Source organism: Thamnophis elegans, chromosome 16 (genome assembly GCF_009769535.1).
Source record: "Thamnophis elegans isolate rThaEle1 chromosome 16, rThaEle1.pri, whole genome shotgun sequence".
Classification (NCBI taxonomy): Eukaryota; Metazoa; Chordata; class Lepidosauria; order Squamata; family Colubridae; genus Thamnophis; species Thamnophis elegans.
The window spans coordinates 28,977,616-28,998,991 of NC_045556.1; positions in this window are offsets into that span (position 1 = coordinate 28,977,616).

Consider the following 21,376-nt stretch of genomic DNA (forward strand, 5'->3'; position numbering starts at 1 on the left):
TGTTGTTGTTGTTGTTGTGGTGGTGGTTAGATTGTTTGAGGGATTCGTTGGGGTGCTTTGAGTTTTCCCAGGAACAGAAGACACAAATCCCAGAAAAAGTTTGGTGAAGTGAATAAAATAGAATGTAGAATAGAATAGAGCAGTGTTTTTCAACCTTTTTTGTGCAAAGGCACACTTTTTTCATGAAAAAAATCACGAGGCACACCACCATTAGAAAATGTTAAAAAAATGTAACTCTGTGCCTATATTGACTATATATAAAGTAATTCTCCCATGGCACACCTTACACTATGTCGCGGCACACTAGTGTGCCGCGGCACAGTGGTTGAAAAACACTGGAATAGAGAATGTAGAATAGAATAAAATATAGAATAGAATAGAGAATGTAGAATAGAATAGAATAGAGAAAGTAGAATAGAAAAGAATACAATAGAATAGAGAATGTAGAATAGAATAAAAATAGAATAGAATAGAGAATGTAAAATAGAATAGAATAGAGAAAGTAGAATAGAATAGAGAATGTAGAGTAGAATAGAAAAGAATAGAATAGAGAATGTAGAATAGAATAGAGAATATAGAATAGAATAAAAATAGAATAGAGAATGTAGAATAGAATAGAGAATGTAGAATAGAATAGAGTAGAATAAAATAAAAAAGTAGAATAGAATAAAAAATGTAGAATAGAATAGAGAATGTAGAATAGAATAGAGAATGTAGAATAGAATAAGGAATAGAATAGAGAATGTAGAATAGAATAGAGAATAGAAGAAGAGATAGCATAGAATACAATGGAGAATAAGGAATAGAATAGAGAATGTAGAATAGAATAGAGAATGTAGAGAATAGAATAGAGAATAGAATATAATATAATAGAGAATGTAGAATAGAGAATGTAGAATAGAATAAGGAATAGAGAATGTAGAATAGAATAATAGAATAGAAGAAGAGATAGCATAGAATACAATGGAGAATAAGGAATAGAATAGAGAATGTAGAATAGAATAGAGAATGTAGAATAGAATAAAAATAGAATAGAATAGAGAATGTAGAATAGAATAGAGAATATAGAATAGAATAAAAATAGAATAGAGAATGTAGAATAGAATAGAGAATGTAGAATAGAATAGAGTAGAATAAAATAAAAAAGTAGAATAGAATAAAAAATGTAGAATAGAATAGAGAATGTAGAATAGAATAGAGAATGTAGAATAGAATAAGGAATAGAATAGAGAATGTAGAATAGAATAGAGAATGTAGAATATAGAATAGAATAGAATAGAGAATAGAATGTAGAATAGAATAGAGAATATAGAATAGAATAAAAATAGAATAGAATAGAGAATGTAGAATAGAATAGAGAATATAGAATAGAATAGAATAGAATAGAATAGAGAATGTAGAATAGAATAGAGTAGAATAAAATAAAAAAGTAGAATAGAATAAAAAATGTAGAATAGAATAGAGAATAGAAGAAAAACGTAGAATAGAATAGAAAATATAGAATAGAATAGAATAGAGAATGTAGAATAGAATAGAATAGAGAATGTAGAATAGAATGTAGAATAGAATAGAATAGAGAATGTAGAATAGAATAAGGAATAGAATAGAGAATGTAGAATAGAATAGAGAATATAGAATAGAATAAAATAAGGAATACAATAGAATAGGAGAATGTAGAATAGAATAGAGTAGAATAGAATAGAAAATGTAGAGTAGAATAAAATACAAAAGAATAGAATAGAGAATGTAAAATAGAATACAGAATGTAGAGTAGAATAAAATACAAAAGAATAGAATAGAGAATGTAAAATAGAATACAGAATGTAGAGTAGAATAGAATAGAATAGAAAATGTAGAGTAGAATAAAATACGAAAGAATAGAATAAGAATGTAGAAGAGAAGGGAAGAAAAGAGAAGAGAAGAGGGGGTCAAGCTATTGTCCAAAGCACCTGAAGACCAGACAAGGAATAATGGATGGAAACTGACCAAGGAGAGATTCAACCTGGAAATAAGGAGGAATTTTCATGCATGGAATAAAAGTTGCCTTCAGAAGTTGTTGGAGCTTCATCACTGGAGACTTTTAAAAAGAGACTGGACTGATATCTGTCAGAAATGATGTGGGATCCCCTTCTTGGGCAGGAGGGGGGTTGGACTTGATGACCTACAAGGTCCCTTCCAACTCTGTTAATCTCCTACATGGCATCTCATATTTTATGTTATTTTATTTTTCGGGGTGATCATGCCAACTTCTTTCTCCCTTGCTACTTAACAAGGCAACCTTCTCCCCACCCCCAGGACTCTGAAGCACATTTTTGCATGTCTATTAGTGATTTGTCAGATCTGGGTGGAGCCCTAACCATGCAAAATTAATCCTGTTTGGTTTCCGTGCCCAAAGACGGGAAGAAAGCTTAGCTCCTATAACCGCAGCCTTCAAAAATCAGTCTTCATCGGGGCGAGAGGCCTATAATTTTTGCCTTCCGCTTGATCTCCTGCTAATTGTACAGTGACGGAGCGAGGAAATGCACACAAATTAATGCTCCTGCAATTACTGCATTAAGCAGCCAGGCTAAGTCATAATATCCTTTGTTTGGGTTCGACTCCGCTGACAGCCGCTGAGATTTTCCTAAGCCACAGTTTAGGGTTGATTGTACCGTGTGTGCCGTGCGAAGGGTAGGGAGCCGTCAACTCTGGCTAAGCGGACCCTGTTTTTGTAATTGTGTGTGTGAAAGTCACAGTATCACGTTAAAATGGATATTTGTCTTTGTTTTTTTCCAAGTTTTAGTATTTTATTCATAAATATTTTCAAAACAGTGCATTGTCAGGGTGTATCATTTACAGAAGCAAGGTAAAGATATGTATATGCCAGTAGTGGGATTCAGCCAGTTCGCACCACTCTGGGAGAACCGGTTCTTAACTTTCTGAGCAGTTTGGTGAACTGGTTGTTAGAAGAAATCATTAGGGCAGAGAACCGGTTGTTAAATTATTTGAATCCCACCACTGGTGTGTGTGTGTGTGTGTGTCTGTGTGTGTGTCTCTGTGTGTGTGTGTGTGTGTGTGTGTGTGTATGTATATATGTATGTTGTATTTGTGCTGATAAATAAATAAAGGGAGACTAGTATAGATCTATTTCAAGCTATTTAGCTCTCATCAGCTAGCCATGCCCTTACTGGGAATTGAACCTGTGCTGTATTGCATCTTAGGCACATGTGCTAACCACTAAGCCACAGAGCTCGACTCCTTATCAGCCAAGCCAGGGTGAAAGGTATCTATTTTAGATTTACAACCCCCGGTATGCCCAAATATGGGAGGAAGATCACTACTTCCATTCTCTATATTATATATATATATATGTGTGTGTGTGTGTGTGTGTGTGTGTGTGTGTGTGTGTGTGTGTATGTGTAGGTGTAGGTGTAGGTATAGGTATAGGTATAGGTATAGGTATAGGTATAGGTACAGGTACAGGTACAGGTACAATTTCCCCCTGAAAATAAGACCTCCCCAGATAATAAGCCCGATCAAACTTTGGAATGCATGCACTAAAATAAACCTTCCCCTGAAAATAAGCCCTCCCCAAAAATATTGCAAACACAGCAGCAGCTGTGAGGTGACCACGCTTGCCGCCACCTGCACCTCAAAAATAATAAGACCTCCTCAAAAATAAGGCCAAGTGCTTATTTTGGGGGTCAAAAGAAAATAAGACCCTGTCTTATTGGGGGGAAACACGGTGTGTGTGTGTGTGTGTGTGTGTGTGTGTGTGTGTGTGTGTGTGTGTGTGTGTGTGTAATTTTTTCCTGATAAATAAATGAAGGGAGACCAGTATAGATCTATTTCAAGCTATTTAGCTCTCATCAGCCAGCCATACCCTTGCTGGGATTCAAACCTGGGCTGTTTTTATGTTACGCAGTTGTATTAGCCTCTAAGCCACAAGCTCTCCTCCCTTATCAGCTGAGCCAGGGGAATGATTAGATGTTTTGTTAAGGCATCTGGTATGCCCGTGTGTGTGTGAGTGTGTGTGTGTGCGTGCACGCGCACTCACCCACATATTTCTTCGAGTGGCTTTCTCTCCAAGAGCAACTCTCCACTCCGTAGAGCAAGATAGAAAAGAACAATTAATAAGAAAACACTGATGCGGTGAAACTTTAGAGTTAGCCCATGCTTAAAAACAAAACAAAACCAACAACAGAGAAATTTGGAAAAAAGAACACGCAGCACAATTGTATCTGCGGTCGCTCTTGAAACAGACAGAAGGTTGAGTGCTAATAATTTTTCAGCAGCCGCATTAGTAATCGCTAAAGTTTGCTAGAGGAGAGAGAATATTCATTCTGAAATTCATCTGTCCTTCATAAGAAAGATCCAAGTTTGGCGATGCGGTGATATCCTTTATCGATTGCTAAAAAAGGACTCTGGACCAGTGGTGGGATTCAAATGTTTTTACTCCCGGCCCTGTGGGTGTGGCTTGGTGAGTGTGGCATGGCTTGCAGGGTGTGGCAGGGAAAGGATACTGCAAAATCTCCATTCCCTCCCGATCAGTTGGGACTCAGAAGGCAGAGAATAGATGGGGGCGAGGCCAGCCAGAGATGGTTTTCGCCGGTTCTCCGAACTACTCAAAATTTCCGCTACCGGTTCTCCAGAACTGGTCAGAACCTGCTGAATCCCACCTCTGCTCTGAACATCCTAGGCCAGTGATGATGAACCTATAGCACGCCAGGCAGTGCCCATTGCTCTTCCGGGTTCCGGCATGCACATGCGCGCTGGCCAGCTGGTCTTCACGCACATGGGAGCGCCGGAAACTGGAAGAGAAGCTCCATGGTGCTCACGGGTGCCCCGGGAAGCTGAGCTTCCGGTTTCTGGCGTGCACATGCATGCCGGCCAGCCTGGTCTTCGCACACACTGGTCTTCACAGCTAGCCAGGGCCAGGTGCGCACCGGACGCCAGAAGAGCAACAGGTGACGGCTGGCATGCAGAGAGATGGCTCTGCGTGCAACCCTCTGGCATGTGTGCCATAGATTTACCCTCACTGACCTAGCATGTCCAGGCGTCCTTCCTTAGCAATCGATAAAGGATATCACCTCATTGCAAAACTTGGATACTTCCTTATGAAGGACACATGAATTTCAGAATTTCTCTCTCTTCCTTCCCCCCTTCTCTCCCTCTCCCTCTCTCTCTCTCTATCTCTCCATCTCTTTCTCCCTCTCTCTCCCTCTCTCTCTCCCCCCTCTCTGTCCCTCTCTCTCTCCCTCTCCCTCTCTCTCCCTCTTCCTCTCCCTCTCTCTCCCTCTCTCTCACCCCTCTCTCCCTCCCACTCCCCATCTCTCCCTCTCTCTCCCTCCCTCCCCCTCTCTCTTCCTCTCTCCCCCCTCTCTCCCTCTCTCCCCCTCTCTCCTCTCTTCTCTCTCCCTCTCTCCCTCCCCTCCCTCCCTCTCTCTCAGTTACGAATAAATGCTCACTGCCTCGTGAATTGAACATGGGCAATTAGCCTCAAAGGTGTCCAGGGGGTCAGTTGTATCTTCCTGGAGAACGAGGAAGAAAAAACACCACGGTTTGGCTTTCAGCCAGGCTTCTTCGTGGACCTCCAAGTCTGCTCCGTTCTCAAGTTTCCATGTAGTCGGGAGTCCCAACGGAAGCCTCCGTGCCAAGGAATGCATGCCACCATGTGACTCGTCTTTAAGGAAGTTGGGGAAGGAAAACTGGAGGGCTCAAAGACATGGCAGGAAGGCCCCCCTCCTCTCCTTTTGTTTTCTCTCCCTCTCCTGGTGTGTGGTCTCTCTCTCTCTGGTTAAGATTTGGAGATCTGAATATACAGGGAGGAAGGGAGACACTCTGAGAGTTCAAAGGCCTCACAGGAAGCCCCCCCTCATTCTCTCATTTGGGTCCTCTTCTCATTCTCTCTCATTCTCATTCTCTAGTTCTCTCACTTCCCTCATTTTCCTCCACTCGCTCATTCTCTTTCTCTCTTGCCTCTCATTTTCTGTCTTCTCTCTCATTCTCTCTCTCCTCGTGCTCATTTTCTCTCGTTCTCTCCTCCCACCTCCTCATTCTCTCTCGTTCTCTCTCCCCCCACCTCTCATTTTCTCTCTCTTCTCTCTCTCATTCTCATTCTCTCATTCTCATTCTCTCTTGTTCTCATTCTCTCGTTCTCTCATTCTCTCTTGTATTTCTCATTCTCTCTCGTTCTCTCACGTCTCATTCTCGTTCTCGCTCACCACCCTCAGTTTCTCTCCATTTTCCTCATTCTCTCTCTCTCTTCCTCCCCATTTTCTGTCTTCTCTCTCGTTCCGCTCTTTCTCTCATTCTCTTGTTCTCTCTCATTCTCTGTCGTTCTCTCTCTCGCCTCTCATTTTCTCTCTTTTCTCATTCTCTTGTTCTCATTTTCTCTCTCTCTCATTCTCTCTCGTTCTCTCTCTCATTCCTGTTGTTCTCTCTCACCTCTCATTTTCTCTCTCTTCTCTCATTCTTTCTCTCGTTCTCATTTTCCTCATTTTCTCTCTTTCTTTCACCTCTCATTTCTCTCTCTTCTCTCATTCTCTCTCTCATTCCCATTTTCTCTAATTCTCTTTCTCTCTCTTTCTCTTTCTCTCTCTTTCTCTCTCGTTCTCTCTCTCACCTCTCATTTTCTCTCTCTTCTCTCTTATTCTCTCACTCTCATTCTCTCTCATTCTCTCATTCTCATTCTCTCTCGTTCTCATTCTCTCATTCCAGTGGTGGGTTCTAGATCCCGTTCCAACTGGTAAAGTTGGAATGGGCCCAGCAACGTCCACATGGATGCAAGCAGCACGTACATGCGTCTTAGCACCTCCACGAGCCTCCACGATGTCCAGCTGCTCAGCGAGCATTGTGCAGGCACTGTATGGGCCATGCGCATGCGCGGAAGCGCAGAAGACCAGTAAGGAGCTTGGACGGGCAGGTGGGCCCTCTGGAGCACTGTACTGGAACAGAATCCAGTGCTCGGAGCTGGCTCTGGTACACCCGTACCGGGGGATACCACCTGCAAAACCCACCACTGTCTCGTTTCTCTATCTCACCTCTCATTTTCTCTCTCCTCTCTCTTCCTCTCCTCTCTCTCTCTCTTCTCTCTCTCTCATCTTCTCTCTATTCTTTCCCTCTTCTCTCTCTCATTCTCTCTCATTCCTCATTATCTCCTCCATTCCTCCTCAGTTTTTCTCTCTCTCTTCTCTCTCATTCTCATTCTCTCCTCCGCCTCTCGTTCCTCTCTCTCTCTCTCATTCTCTCCCATTCTTCTCTCTCCTCCTCCCTCTCTCTCATCTCTCTCTCTCTCTCTCTCTCTTGCATTTTAGAGATTTTAGAGATGCTAATCTACAGAGAGGAATGGATATGAGGGCTCAAAGACCTGGAGGAAGCCTCCCCCTCATTCTCTTTTCTTGCTCCCTCTCTCGTTCTCCTCTCTCTCTCTCTCCTCGCTCATTGTTTCTCTCGTCTCTCTCGCTGTCTCATCTCACGTTCTCTCCTCTCATTTTCTCTCGCCTTTCTCTCTCTCTCTCTCTCTAATTGTCTCTTCTCTCTTGTTCTCTCATACTCTCTCTCTCTCTCTCTCTCTCTCTCTCTCTCTCTCTCGTGCATTAAGATTTGGAGATCTGAATTTATAGGGAGGAAGGGAGACACTTCCGCCCTGCAGTGAGATTCTGACAGCACCCCTAAGCAGATCACAAAATCTGGAGAGCTCTGATGGCTGCCTGACAGTCTGACCAGGACATGTATAATTCACACAAAGCCAACAGAAAATTGGTCTCCCGCATCAGGGAAAAGTAGATAAGAAGAGGCTATACGTTGTCCTCAACTTATGGCCACAATGGGGACCAGAAATTCTGTGGCTAAATAAGGTGGTTGTTTAAGCAAGCCAGATTTGATTTTGTAATCTTTTTTGCCATGGTTGTTAAGTGAATCACTGTGGTTGTTAAGTGAACCAATCACGTCTAACTTTCAATTATTTCAGAATTTCTGGATCTGCTTCTCAGCCAGCCAGCCTGCCTTTCCTTCCTTCCTTCCTCCCTCTCTCCCTCTCTCTCCTTCCTTCCTTCTTCTCATTCTCATCTCCTTCCTTCCTTTCTCTCCCTCTCTCTTCCCCTCCCTTCCTCCCTTCCTCCCTCCCTCTCCTCCTTTCTTTCCTCTTGTTCTTCCTTCTTTCCTTCCTTCCTCCCTCTCATTCTCATCTCCCTTCCTTCCTCTCCCTCCTTCCATCCTCCCTCCCTCCATCACTCCCCTCTCTTTGCTTCCTTCTTTCCTCTTATTCCTCTCATTCTTCCTTTCCTTCCTTCCTCTCATTCTCATCTCCTTCCTTCCTCTGCTTCCCTCCCTCTCCTTGTTTTCTTTCTTTCTTTTTCTTTAACGAAATTCTTTCTTTTCTTTCTTTCTATCCTTTCTTACTGTCTTCTTTCCTTCTTGTCTTTCTTTCTTTCTTCATTCTTTCATTCTTTCATCATCTCTTCCTTTCTGCACTCCTCTCCCTCCCCCCTCCCTCCTCTCCTTGCTAACCTTCTTTCCTCTTATTCTTCCGTCCCTTCCTTTCATTCCCAACTCCTTCCTGTCCTTCCTTCTATTTTCCCCCCACCTCCTCCTTGTTTAGTTGCTGGAAGTTTCACACTTCCATTCCTCGTAAAATGTTGGAATTCATTACGATACTTTTTGTTTTGAAGGGGGGGAGCGCGAGATAGGCCTGGGCTTGGCAGCTGTGCGTCCTTTTGTTTCATGTTGCATTTCTCCCCCCCCCCTCCCCCTCCTCCTTAAAAACCGAAGCCAAATTCACCATTTGTGATGAACAACGCAGACATCCCTCCCTGATTTCCTCCTGACACATCATGCACAACATCCCGCCAACTGTGAGTGTATGTGTGTGTGTGTGTGTGTGTTTTTCAAGCTAATTTGTCTGGAATGCTCCAATTGGCGGCAGCTCCCTGCCTCCATGCTAGTGGCGAATGGTTTGGAGGGAATTGGCTCAGCTTCCCAACTTCACAGCCAGATGTTCCCCATCCAGCAGCTACGATACCTCCTCCCCCCCCTTACTCATTCCAAGTCCAACATTTTTTTTTTCCGGGATTGCAAACTCCGCTACGGAATTCAGAAGTCTCTTTTAACAGGCTTGGCCAGGGCATTACATTGTTTTTTCTCCAAAAGGGAAACAAAGCAAAAAAGCCAAACACACAAAAAGTTTTGTGTTTGTGTGGTGTGTATCTTTCGTTTTGCAGTTCCACCACAGATGATAGCGATCTTTCGGCCGGAGGAAGACTTTGCAGAAAAGAGAAACCCCTAAAATTGCAACGTTGACTCTTTCCCGCAGATTTAGATCACTCTTCCTCGTGCTTTTAAGGCTGCAAAAATAGAATATATATATTTTTGGGTTTAAAGTTTTTTTTTTTTCATTTTTGGAACAAATAACCACATGTCTACTGTTACATAACCAACATTATTTTATATTATTAGATATTTACATCAGTTTGTCTTACCATCAACGCCCAAAAAAGATTATTGGCTCGTGCTCTCCACACCCTGTATTTATATCTTATCCATCCCTTTCTTCTCCCTCTCTCCTCCTCCTTCTCCCTACCTCCTTTCTTCCCTCTGTCATCCTTCTCTTCTCTACTTCCCCTTCCTCTCTCCTTCTCCTCTCTCCCCTTTACACTCCTCCTTTCTCTCCTCCTCTTCCCCCCTGCCCTCTCTCCTAACCCTCTCTTCTTCCCTTTACCTCCTCTCTTCCACACTCTTTCCTTTTTCCATTCCTCCTTTCTCTCCTCCTCTCCCCCCCTGTCCTCTCTCCTCTCCCTCTCTTCTTTACCTCTCTCCTCTCTTCCACACTCTCTCCTCTTTCCACTCTGTCTTTCTCTCCTCCTCCCCCCCCCCCGGGTTTGTGAGCCGCCCTGAGTCCCTCAGGGAATAGGGTGGCATATAAATAAAATAAACCTTCAAACCTTCAAACCTCTTCCCCCATGCCCTCTCTCCTATCCCTCTCTTCTTCCGTTTACCACCTCTCTTCCACACTCTCTTCTTTTTCCACTCCTCCTTTCTCTCCTCTTCCCCCCCCCATGCCCTCTCTCCTAACCCTCTCTTCTTCCCTTTACCTCTCTCCTCTCTTCCACACTCTCTTCTTTTTCCAGGATAGCAGTCTTCCAATTTTTGAGGGGCTGTCACCAAGAAGATGAGGTTAATTTATTCTCCAAAGGACTATAAAGCAGGGCAAGAGAGAATGGATGGAAACTAACCAAAGAGAAAGCGACCTGGGATGAAGGAGAAACTTCCTAACAGGGAGGACAATGAACCAGTGGAAAAGAAGTTGCCTCCAGAAGTTGGGGGTGCTTCATCTCTGGAGATTTCCAAGAAGAGACTGAACAATGACTTGTCTGAAATGGGATAGGATCTCCTGCTTAATCAATAATTCATGGTCTGGACTAAAGGGGCCTCCCCATCTCTGGAGATTTCCAAGAAGAGACTGAACAATGACTTGTCTGAAATGGGATAGGATCTCCTGCTTTAGCAGGGGCTGGACTAGAAGACCTCCAAGGTCCCTTCCAGCTTCCTCCCTTCCTTCTGTCCTGAAATGTTATAGGGTCTCCTGCTTGAGCAGGGGGCTGGACTAGAAGACCTCCAAGGTCCCTTCCAGCTTCCTCCCTTCCTTCTGTCCTGAAATGTTATAGGGTCTCCTGCTTGAGCAGGGGGCTGGACTAGAAGACCTCCAAGGTCCCTTCCAGCTTCCTCCCTTACTTCTGTCCTGAAATGTTATAGGGTCTCCTGCTTGAGCAGGGGGCTGGACTAGAAGACCTCCAAGGTCTCTTCCAGCTTCCTCCCTTCCTTCTGTCCTGAAATGTTACAGGATCTCCTGCTTGAGCAGGGGGCTGGACTAGAAGACCTCCAAGGTACCTTCCAGCTCTATGCTGATTGATTGTACAGTATTAAAAAGGCACAAGCAGCCATTTACAAAAGCTTCAGCTTTTTAATCAAAATTCACTGGTTTTGGAAAAGGGGCCATCGGACTCCTTCTGATGCCTGCAAACCAGTTTCTGAGACCCCGTGTTCAACTCGCAGGATTCCCAGGGAGTCAGCATTGGTGTAAGAAAGGGCGAGTTGGGGGGATGGGGAACGAGTGCCACAGAGCCCCCAAATCATCACTGACAAGAGTTTGTGAGTGTGATAAAGGCTGCTTTTTTAGGCTGGCAGGGCAGGGGTGAAAAGGTGAAAGCAGGGAATACAGCTTCCTGCTGTTCAAGAGCAGTTTGCCCCTGTGAGAAGTGATACCCACAACCCTGTAGTGTGAGTTCCGGCTGAAAGGGTGTTCATGTCAGTGCTGAGTCAGATCATTCTGAATTGCGGTTGCCCCTTCCCCAACTCGGTGCCCCCTTCTTCCTGATTTTGGGGCAGAAGTGCTCGGATGCCACTGGATGCCAGGTTGCAATACAGCAAATCCTGGACTTCAAGTGAACTGCCAATTCCTCTTGCTAAGCAAGATGAACAAGGTGGCTCAGTGGCTAAGATGCTGAGCTTGTCAGTCAGAAAGGTCGGCAGTTCGGCAGTTCGAATCCCTACCGCTGCGTAATGGAGTGAGCTCCCGTGACTTGTCCCAGCTTCTGCCAACCTAGGAGTTTGAAAGCATGTAAAAAATACAAGTGGAAAAATAGGAACCACCTTTGGTGGGAAGAGAACAGCGTTCCGTGAGCCTTCGGCGTTGAGTCATGCCGGTCACATGACCCCAGAGATGTCATCGGACAGCGCTGGCTCTTCGGCTTTGAAAAGTCTGTGCATGCACATAACATTAAAAAAGGGGAGGAAATTGCATTTTTCTATGAAGATTGTTCTGCGCATGTTCAGAACATAAAATCAAGATGGTGGCCCCAAGAACAGAACCGGTTCGGTCACGTGTCCAGCCGAATTATTACCAATTCGGCTGAACCAGTAAGAACCCACCTCTGCTATCATGTACCGTATTTTTGGGAGTATAAGACACATCAAGATTTTCAAGAAGCAAATTTTTTTAAAAAGTTTTTGCACTCTGCAGACCTCCCCAAAACAGCCAAAAAAAGGGCATGCATAGCCTTTAGGAGGCTTCCAGAGTGCTCCTGGGCGCTGGGTGGGGGGAATGAGCAAAAACCAGCCCGTTTTTCGCTCATTTTTGCCCTCCCGGCCCCCAGGAGTACTCTGGAAACCTCCTAAAGGCTATGCATGTCCATTTTGGCAAATGAGGTGGGGTTTCGGAAGGCCAAAAATGCTGTATTCAGTGTATAAGATGCACCCAGATTTTCACCCTCTTTTGTGGCCGGGGGTGGGAAAGGTGCATCTTATACTCCGAAAGATACGGTATCTATCTCTTACCATCTATCTGTCTGTCTTTCTGTCTAATCTACCATCTATCTATCATAATATTGCTATATTCCTATAGGGTCATGTAGGTATCATGGCTGGCTCTACAGGCAAAAGGGGAAAGTTCAAATGCTAAGTGTTCCTCTGAGGTAATCTTGTCAGCTTTGGCAAGCTAATTGAGCTGCTTATTTGGGGTCTCTATGAATAGATTGGACCAGTCTTTCTGAATGGATAGAAAATCTCCATTCCTAAAGACCAGCCTCTTCACAAATTTCTGCTTAAAGCTGTTTTCCTATGGCAGGAAGACAGGGATGGATTCCTGCCTTTGATTTTTCCTCCTCTTCTCCTTTACAAGAAATATTCCTTTTTTTAAAATCTTAACAATAAAGAACATTTTAATTTGTCACAGTTTGTTAAGTGAATCGCTTATAGTTGTGAAGTGAGTAGCACACGGTCGTGAAGTGGATCTGTTCAGGTTTACCCAAACCAGTAGTTTAAAAAAATGCGTGGCACAGGTGATCGTCGGAATGTTTTAAAAACTTTTTTAAAGCATTTTTTCCACCACTGGTCGTAAGGGTGCAAAATGTGCTTTTTGTTCCGGTGCTGTTGTAAGTCGAAACGGTCCTGAAGTGAAACATTGTATGTCAAGGACAACCTGTCCAGAGAACTGGGCTGTGGATGGCTCCAGAGCTGGAGTTGGCCAACTGCGATGTGCAATATTCAGGAGGAGTTTACCCTCGGTGACAAATTCTTCCTCTTCGATGCAATATGCCCCATGACTCACTTTCTTGAGACACCTGGAGTTCCGCCTGCTTGCAGAGCTCCCGGCTGGGTGTTTGGGACCGACTGTGACGCCCGACAATTGTGGTTCCTGCTCCAGGGAGGGCAGGCCGAAGACAGAAATATTTGCAAGCTTGCAAAAGGCGGGATTATAAAATTGTCCCCACCCCGAAGCTCTTATCACGCAGACGATGAGCAAAACAGGGGCAGGGACAAGGAAAACAGTTACGTCTCCTTTGCCCCCACACCCTACCATAAGGCTAGGATGTTTTGAAATGTTCAAAGAGAGACAAACAGACAGACCTTATTTTTTTATTACCTTATTTTCTCTGTCTCAAGGGGCAAGCTACAACTCATAACTTGACTGAGAGAGAGGAACTACTTCAAGATCACCTTCCAGCCTTCTTAAGGCCGGACTAGAAATCTCCTGGTTTTGTAATCTAGCACCTTCACCCCACTCCCAAACCGGCTCTCTAATAAACCATATGCATGAATGAACAGAGCTGGAAGGGACCTTGGAGGTCTTCTAGTCCAGCCCGCTGCTCAAAGCAGGAGACCCTCTACCATTTTAGACAAGTGGCTGCCCAGTCTCCTCTTAAAAACCTCCAGTTAATGGAGCACCTACAACTTCTGGAGGAAACTTCTGTTCCACTGGTTCATTGCCCTCCCTGTTAGGAAGTTTCTCCTTAATTCCAGGTTGCTTCTCTCCTTGATTAATTTCCATCCATTGTTTCTTGTCCTGCCTTCTGGTGCTTTGGAGATAAATTGGACCCCCTTCTTCTTTGTGGCAGCCCCTCAAATACCGGAAGACTGCTGTCGTGTCCCCCCTAGTCTTTTTTTCCCCTTAGACTAGCCCAAGGGTTGGCCACCTGCGGCTCTGGAGCTCTTTCATCCCTCTGCTGCAGCTCCCTGTCGCCGGTTGGCGCCACAATTTTGAGAGGAGCTTCTGGTTTGGGTGGGAGGAGAGCAGGGCACACTAGGAGGAGACTCTATGGTCAGCTCCCCAATTGATAGGGCTTTCGGTAAAGACAGGTAGAGGAAAAAGGACGCCGTGCTAGGAGGAAACTCTATGGTGGGGGAACTGGACTTCCGGTCAGCTCCAGAATTGAATGGGGGGGGCTTCCAGTTAGAACCTTTTTTTTTTGCCAAAAGTTTTTTTATTTTTTTAACATACATATAATTTAATCCAATTACATCTTAACAAACATTTTTTGAATATTCAATAATATATCAATTCCTCTTGCCATCAAGCCTCTTCAATTTTTATTAGCTCTTCTGCTTTCCATACACCACATTATAGTCTATTTCATCTTCAACTTTTCTCCTCTCCCTCCCTCCTCCTCTCTCCCTCCTCTCTCCCCTCCCTCTCTTCTCTACTTCCCCTTGCGCTATATATATATATGTTGTATTTGTGCTGATAAATAAATTATTTATTTATCAGCACAAATACAACACAAATGTAACAAAGGCAACAGTAAAAATATTGGGTTTCTGTCTGGATTGTGACGAGCCGATGGAAGACAGAGAATGGAAGCAGTGAACTTCCTCCCATATTTGGGCATACCAGGGGTTGTGACTTTAAATACACACACACACACACACACACACACACACACACACACACAGATTATATATATATATATATATATATAATATAATATATATAATATATATATATATATATATATATATATATATATATATATATATACTTAAAGTCACAACCCCTGGTATGCCCAAGTATGGGAGGAAGGTCACACTTCCACTCTCTGTCATTAGGCTAGTCACAAGAGACCATCCAGACAGAAACCCAATATTTTTTACTGTTGCCTTTTTGTTACATTTTTGTTATCAGCATAAATATAACAAAATGTAACAAAAAGGCAACAGTAAAAAATATTGGGTTTCTGTCTGGATGGTCACTTGTGACGAGCCTAATGACAGAGAGTGGAAGTGTGACCTTCCTCCACACTTGGGCATACCAGGGGTTGTGACTTTAAGTATATACCTCCCACCCTGGCTGGCTGTAAGGAGTCATTCTCTGTAGCTCAAATGGTTAACTCCCTGCCTGGGAGGCAATAGAGCACAGGTTCGATTCCCAAAAACTTGGGTATGGCTAGCTGATGAGAGCTAAATAGCTTGAAATAGATCTATACTAGTCTCCCTTTATTTATTTATCAGCATAAATATAACATATATATATATATATATATGTATGTTATATTTATGCTGATAAATAAATAAAGGGAGACTAGTATAGATCTATTTCAAGCTATTTAGCTCTCATCAGCTAGCCATACCCAAGTTTGGAATCGACCTGTGCTCCATTGCCTCCCAGGCAGGGAGGTTAACCATTTGAGCTACAGAGAGCGACTCCTTTATCAGCCAGCCAGGGTGGGAGGTATATACTTAAAGTCACAACCCCTGGTATGCCCAAGTGTGGGAGGAAGGTCACACTTCCACTCTCTGTCATTAGGCTCGTCACAAGAGGACCATCCAGACAGAAACCCAATATTTTTTACTGTTGCATACATATAATGTATATATATACACATATATATGTGTGTGTGTGTGTGTGTGTGTGTGTATGTATGTAGTATGTATGTATGTTATATTTTATGCTGATAATGTATAAATGTAAATGTAACAAAATGTAAATGTAACAAATAAATGTAACAAAAAGGCACACAGTAAAAAAAAAAAATATTGGGTTTCTGTCTGGATGGTCTCTTGTGACGAGCCGAAGACAGAGAGTGGAAGTGTGACCTTCCTCCCATATTTGGGCATACCGGGGGGTTGTGACTTTAAAAATATATATATATATATGTATATATATATACTTAGAGTCACAACCCCTGGTATGCCCAAGTATGGGAGGAAGGTCACACTTCCACTCTCTGTCATTAGGCTCGTCACAAGAGTCCATCCAGACAGAAACCCAATATTTTTTACTGTTGCCTTTTTTGTTACATTTTATTTATTTCTCAGCATAAATATAACAATATATAATATATCTATATATATATATAATATATATATATATATATATATATAATTATATTCCTAAAGGAAAAAAAATATCACTAGTTTTTCTTTTAAAGGTATACCTTTATACGAATTCCATTTGTTTCCTCCCCCCCCTCCCGTCCCCCACTTCGTGGTTAAGAGCCACAAAGGTCCTCTTTAAGGGTTGAAGTTTGCCAACCCCTGGACTAGCCAAACCCAAATCCTGCAGCCGTTCTTCAGATATTTTAATCTCCAGGACTTTGATCCTCTTCGTTGCTCTTCTCTGAACTTTTCCCCAAATCTCAACAGTTGAGATAATGAGTTTAGCTCGTTCAGTTCAGAAACATCCAGAAACTACGACCTTCGCGAACTCACAAATATATATATATATTTTCTCTTTTCACCCAAACGGCTTGGGGATGGTTTTTGCAGTTGTTACAAACTCCTCCAAGTCTCCAGAAATTACTCAGCTGCACCCCATGGCTGAAAAGAAGAAGAAAACCACGAGGATGGTGCGAGGAGGCGCAACAGGAAGGAAGGGAGGATAATAATAATAATGATAATAATTTTTTTTAAAAAAAAGAATCCAGCCAGCAGCTGTCAGAAAATAAAGCAGAAGCAGAAGAGACGGGAAGGAAATTTGAACGGAAGCGCAGATGGAGGAATATAGTCATCTGGAGAAGGAGAAGGAGGAGAGGTCATGAGGAGCCCTCGGCTTCGGAAGGGAGGGTGAAGGAAGGCACAGCATCCCTTTGGGATTGTCTGTTGGCATTTCGGAAGGCATCTGAGCCTGCAGGGTTTCATTTCCCTGGATTCCTGCAGGTGGCAGTGAGGCTAAATGGCCGGAAAAAGAGGTTTGAATCCGGAATGCTTCTCTTTGAAATGGCAGTGTGACAGCCATTCCTTCCTTCCTTCCCTCATTCCCTCCCTTTCTTCCTTCTTTTCCTTTCATCCCTCCCTCCCCTTCCTTCCTTCTTTCCTTCCTCCCACTCTCTCTTTCACCTTCCTTCTCTCCTTCCTTTCATCCCTCCATCCCTCCATCATTCCTCCTTCTTATCCTTCCTCCCACTCCCCCTTTATCTCCCTCCCTCTCCTCCCTCTCCTCCCTCTCCTCCCTCTCCTTCCTTCCTTCCTGCCACCCTTTCTTTTGCCTTCCTTCTCTCCCTTTCATCCCTCCCTCTCCTTCCTTCCCTTCTTCCTTTCCTCCCTCCCTCTCTCCCCTCTCCTTCCTTCCCTCCTTTCTTCCCTCCCCCATCTCCTTCCTTCCTCCCACCCTCTCTTTCACCTTCCTTCTCTCCTTCCTTTCATCCCTCCCTCCCCTTCCTTCCTTCCTTCCTTCCTTCCTTCCACAATCTCTTTTGCCTTCCTTCTCTCCTTCCTTTCATCCCTCCATCCCTCCATCATTCCTTCCTCCTTTTTATCCTTCCTTCCCCCCACTCCCCCTTTATCTCCCTCCCACTCCTCCCTCTCCTTCCCTCCTTCCTTCCTTTCTTCCCTCCTCCCACAATCTTTTTCGCCTTCCTCTCCTTCATTTCATCCCTGCATCCCTCCATCATTCCTTCCTTCCTTCCTTCCTCCTTATCTCTTTCCTTCCTCCCACTCCCCCTTTATCTTCCCTTTCCTCCTGCCTTTCCTCCCTCCCTCTCCTCCCTCTCCCCTCTCCTTCCTTCCTTCCCTCTTTCCTTCCCTCCCTCCCCCTCCCCTCTCCTTCCTTCCCTCCTTCCTTCCCTCCCTCCCCCTCCCCTCTCCTTCCTTCCCTCCTTCCCTCCCTCTCCCTCCCCTCTCCTTCCTTCCTGCCACCCTCTCTTTCGCCTTCCTTCTCTCCCTTTCATCCCTCCCTCTCCTTCCTTCCTATTCAGGACTTACGTTGAGGTTCTGAAACATTGATGCTTTTTTTAGCCTTTGTACGTTCCTCAACATTGAGATATGGGACACTCCCATTTAGGGACCTCCTGAGCGTTTCATATGGGGTGGGCTGGAAGACCTCCTGTCAGATGCCTAAAAGTGATACTGCCATTCAATTGGGAGGAGGGGAGCCTTGGAATTAAATCATTATCTACATCTGAAACAACTGAGTTTTACAACTTTACAACTGGTTTCCTGTCACCAGGAGACTGAAGGTCTCAACATCTCTGGAGGGATGTTTATGGTAGCCATAACTTTGATGTCTAACTAGAGATAGCCAGGGGAACGTGTGCTTTATTGATTCCCAGGGCAGAAGAGTTAAGGAAGCATCTTCACACTTGTGCATTGATCAGAATCTGCATTCAGACAAAGGGGAGGGGTCATTATCAGCTTAATCCCATTTGCACGGCCTAAAGGTTTTCAGATGCTGCTCTGCTTCTAATGGTTTCCATCCTGCTTGACTAAAGGTTCCTTTTGAAATAATCCATTTCGAGAGCCTTCACTTTCTCAAATTAGGAGAGGAGCCATTACACCTCCCTCACAAAGAGCTAGTCTTGGTGGCAATACTTGCTCCAGTTTTATAATCTGGCTCTTCAGAGGAGTTCAAACTAGTGCTGGGGGACACACTTGAAGGAGGTTAATATTTTAGATCAGGGGTCCCCAACCTTTTGGACCTTAGGGATCACTAAATTCATAATTTTAAATCCCACAGATCACTAATATGATCTGCCTATGAACAGCTGGGTGGGCGTGGTTAGGTGGTCATGTGATTGGGTGGGCGTGGCCAACTCAATGTCACTCATGTTAAGGGGTGCCATGCCAGGGTCTACTCGCCACTCCTCACCTGCCCACCCAGGCTCCTTAGGGCCCCAACAGGAAGCCGTTGCTGGAGCTGAGCAGCCGCCAGGAGAAAGATTTGGCAAAAGAGATCAGTTCAAATTGGATCTGACCGAGGAGGAAGCTCAGCAGAAGCACCTCACTGAGGACTAGGAGCATGGGCTTCCCAAGCAGCGAGAAGACCTGCGGGAATGCAAGGCCAGGTGCCATGTCTGGAGGCTCAGTGGGCTGAGATGGTCAGCCAGTTCCAGGCCATGATGCAGTCCCACTGGAACGAGGCCCTCCGGCTCTTCGCCACCAGCGGCTCTTCCCTCCAGCCTTCACCCAAAGCCCCCCCACCAGGAGGCTGAAGCAGACCCCAAGTTGGAATTCCTGCCCCCCTCCGACCCTCACAAAAAGACCCTGAAGGGGGAGACTCTCTGCAACAACACAAGCGTCAATTGCACGTATCCGTGCCAGGGGCCGTAGTTTGAGGACCCCTGAATTAGTGCAATATAAAAAGTTCAAATAATTTTTCTGCGGAACACCCAAATTTTCTCACGGACCACCAGTTGGTGACCGCTGTTTTAGATCATACAAGAGGATCCTTCCAACTGCAGGAGAACTTTGGTTGCTCCTCACAACATCTTATCTCGTTACTCCACCTTCTTCTCCTTCTACTCCACTTCCCATGGTCTCCAGAAACCTAACTTGACTTCCTCTTTTTGCTTCTAGCCTCCCCCCACCCTCCGCTGTCTCTCGCCCACCCTGACCTCACTGGTGGACATGGCTTTTTGCTGGTCAGCCTCTGGAGCTCCACGGCTGCCATTTTTAATGACTTCTGCGCCTACCCATCCCTCAAGGCGCAAGGAATGGGGGCGCGGAGCAAAGAGGATGCTCCTAATGACTTCCGATGGTACATAAAGTTGTCATGTTGATTTTCTAAATGTGGGAAGAAAACCTCTTCGTTTTGTCAACCAAAGGGGACACAGTGCCGAGTTTCCCAGCGCCCAGTCTGCCCCCAATTCCCTCTGGTCATACGACTTCTCTTTTTCACCTGCCGTTGCTTCGGTGAAGATCGCCAGGGCTGTCGATAGCTAATTTATTCATTTTGCTTCCGACATACACAAAGAGAACAGATTTCAAGACAACTTGTCTGGACAACTTACCAGTTAAAATAAGATTTTTTGCAGATCTGCAGATACGGCTTGAAGCTTAACACCTCAAAAACCAAGCTCAAATAAATCAAAGAAGAATGATAGGGGAAAGCGAGAAGATATACAAAAGGGAAAAAAGAGGAAGAAAGGGAATCTTAAGAGGAGGAGATAGAAGGAGAAAAAAGAAACTGAAGAAAAGAGAGCCAGAGATGAACTGAGAGAAAATGGTTAGGAAAGGAGAAAAATGGAAGTGATGTTGATAGAAAATGGAAATATGGATATTGTTAAATATATAGCTAACTAGAATATTATTGTTCAGTGTGGATAACCAATTAAGTGAGATGCTTGTTATAGTAAAATGATATATGCGACATACAAAAACTAGAAATAATAACTGGAAAATGACATGATAAAGTTGATCTATTATTCAGGGAAGGGCGAAAAGCGATTATGTTTACTTGTTAAGAAAAATCAAAATATAAAGTGATAATTTTTTTGCAGGGAATATGTGGGGGCCAAATTAGAAAATATGTGATGTAAACTTAAGTATGCATAAGAGAAAATGTAAAGGGGGGGGGGGAACCAACACTCTGTTTGTATAATATAGTCTTTATTGTCATTGTCCAAAATAAATACAACGGGATTGGTTGTAGAGGCTTTGAAGTTTGTAACAAAAAAATAAAAAATATATATGCAAAAAAACAAACAAACAAACCAAGATCCCGATCGTCAGTAAAACAACCCATTAACTAACCACTGATAAATTTGGAAGGAAATCCACTAGAAAAAGTTGAAAGGATCGCGTACCTTGGTTCTAATTTACATGAAAGCTCCGTGAAGTGAAGACAAGGATAGAGAAAGCTCAAACCGAATTCCTCAAAATGGAAAAGGTCTTCTGAAGCCACGAGATAAGCCTAAGACTGAAAATCAAGTTTGTCGGATGGTTACATCCTTTCTATCCTGCTCTGCGGAGTAGAGAGTTGATCTCTGACAGAAAAACACTTAAAACATTTAGAAACTAGGAGCCTTTGAAATGTGGATTTACAGATGGCTGTTATGTATTGTTGTGGGCCACCAGCGGCCGGCGGAGCTGGCAACAGATTCGGACGGGGAGCGGGGGGAATATGCAAAGGGTAATTTTGCAAATTTTTCTTCTTGGTTGAGTGGATAGCGCAGAAGAAGGAAGTTGTTGTGGCCCGCCATGGCCAGCGGATCGGGCTGCACACTTGGACAGTGAGGAGGTTGGGGAGGAACCTGGGCCAGTCCTGGAGTCTGGGGAAGGCTCGGATGAGGGCTCTGTGTCGAAGGCAGGGAGGGGGCCAGGGCTATCTGGGTGTTATGTGCTGCCTATAAGCCTCCAGAGTCGGACATCAGCGAGGCAGAGGAACAGGGGGAGCCTGTTCCCAGTGTGC